The sequence below is a fragment of the Hipposideros armiger genome, unplaced genomic scaffold (assembly GCF_001890085.2).
Source record: "Hipposideros armiger isolate ML-2016 unplaced genomic scaffold, ASM189008v1 scaffold_390, whole genome shotgun sequence".
NCBI classification, from domain to species: domain Eukaryota; kingdom Metazoa; phylum Chordata; class Mammalia; order Chiroptera; family Hipposideridae; genus Hipposideros; species Hipposideros armiger.
This window is the reverse complement of record NW_017731740.1, coordinates 861,933-864,467: the sequence shown is the minus strand read 5'-3', so window position 1 is coordinate 864,467 and position 2,535 is coordinate 861,933.

Sequence of the window (2,535 nt, the reverse complement as noted above, 5' to 3'; positions counted from 1 at the left end):
GGGTTTCAATCTATGAATTTTGAGGGAACACAATGCAACCCATAAGAAAATCCTTCATTTCCTGCCTGCCCTCAGCCCCCACATCAAAGCCATTAAGGAGTCCTGCTGATTCCACTTCCCAACTATGTTTCTATCACCGCCCCTGCCCTCTTCTCGGCCCCATCATTTCCTTCTTAGCCCTCCTGTGCCCTCCACCCCAGACCCATAATCCATTCTTCACACCCAGGCTGAGAGGTCTTTCTCTAAAGCATTTGCTATTGCCTCTAAAGCACTTCAGGGGTGCCCCCTTACCCTGAGTGCAAAGTCAGAATTCCTCATCACGGTTTTTAAAGCCTTTCAAGGTCAGGGCCCATTTACCCAGGCTTCTTGTCAGACCACGCCCCCCCACCCTGGGTTGCCCACTCCAGGAAGATTGACCCACTTACAAGCTCCTGAAAGTGCCAAGGCCTCTCTCGTCCTCAGGTATTTGAACATGCTCTCTCCTTGGCCCAGAGCTCTTGGTTATCTCTTCTACGCATCCTTCAGCTCTCAGTTTGGGTATTAACTCACATCAAGACTGTGTGAAGTGTCATCTTTTTGTATTCTCATGACATTCTTTCTTCACTCATCATGAAATACTAAGAACATCCATTTAGTCCTCTCCACTAAACTATAAGCTTTGCACTGGGTTGGACTGTATCTGTTTGGCACACAATCATGTCCCTACTGCCTAGCACAGGTTCCTGGCTTGTGCTACATGGTAAACAGCATCGCTAGACAGATGTTCAAAAGAATCACTTCATTACTATTTTTTCTACCAAAGCTGTCTGACCTCAAATTTTAATCAAATCGAATTTTAATTTAACCAATTTAGATTCAAAGCAGGCGATAATGTTGGAAGACTTCTGTGGTTTTAGTTGCAAAACTCAAGGGCCTAGGATTTCAAATCCAAGTTATATATTCCCAGACGGTATACAATGACAATATTTTCACACAAGCGTGGTGACCGTATGTCCCCATTTCACTGGGACCATTGGTTTAAGCCTATTGTTGAGGCATGATTATTAATAACATTCCTATTCACTCTCATAAGCACACTGCTTTGGATGATTGATTATGTGGTCACCTACTCATAAGCCAGTTTACAAATGTTTCATTTCGTAGACAGAAATAGTATTTTCCTAACTCTGCTTTCTTAGGAGAAAATAAATAGCTATGGTCCTAAATGCAGAATGCAGTTTGTTTGAGAAAATGGGGTTTAGAAACAAGAGGGTCATAGTGTTAAGGTTTGTAAGATGCAGACTTTCGCCAGAAAGCAAACAATGAAACACTAAGCTTGAATCAACTTGTGATTCACGTATCTGGAGTAATTGTGTTAAAGAAGATGAGGCTCTAGATTAATACAAATCGCTAATACAAATCTATTTATTTGGTTTTTCTAGTCACTGAGAAATACATCCAATTCATTTCTTATACAGTAAAACCTTAGATTGAAAGTAACATGGTTTGCGAGTGTTCTGCAAGATGAGCAATCATTTCTAATACATTTTAACGTGGTAAACGAGCGATGTCTTGCAATACAAGTACTTTGTTCCCAGAACAAATTATGCATGCAAACCAAGGCATTACTGAATTTGGAAAAAGTATGATCAAGCCCTCAGTTCAAAAACAAAAGGCTAGAAGAGGAATGCAGGTCGATTTTTTAGAATCCCACCTCAGTTTTCCCAAGATGGCTCTTGTGACTTAGTTTCAAGGGTTGAATATTCCCATAGTATCTTTTGAACCACCGTGTAATATAAGCACAAAAATACATCTCACAGCCTAACATTAGCACTGCTGGGGTTTTCTGCTTATGTGGATTTCCTTGTCTTTGTCCCACTCCCCCCAGCACCAATGTTGGAGGAATGTTTTGATGAGAAGAATGGATCTTTTTTAATGATAGGAGGGTGGACTGGATTCATATCCAAGATAAGATTACTATGTCGTCTTTTGACTAATGTAGTTCACATTTTAGAAGCATATTCAGGAACATAGGTTCTAATAGAAGAAGTGAAGTGAAGACTGCATAAGCTTCAGCACAAGGTTCAACAAACATGTTAACTGAAGGCCAAGTTGGTTATGTGGATGGATATGTGGGTGTAGGAGCATGTCTAAAACACCACTTAAACTTGTGCTTTTCAAACTATTGCACTTCTCTAAGTGGTGCCATTTTAAAAGCTAAAATCAGGTATGGAAATATGGCTACCAGAGGAACTCCCTTGGAAAATGAATTTGAATATCCTGTTTTTTTCTTAAGGCTTACACAGGGCTGTTATAGAATATCACGAATACACACACACACACACACACACACACACAGAGATTTTATTTTAAAAAACCAAGCAATTTAATGCCAATAGATTTGATATAAAACTAAAGGTTTGACTCCTCAGGGCTCTGGTACTGAAATAGAACTGAACGGTCAATCTAGCTAGCCTGTTCTTTTCACGTGGGGTCATTTTGCCCAAAACCAAAACTTGAATTGTCCTGTGAACTATAAAAGTTGAGTTCATGCCT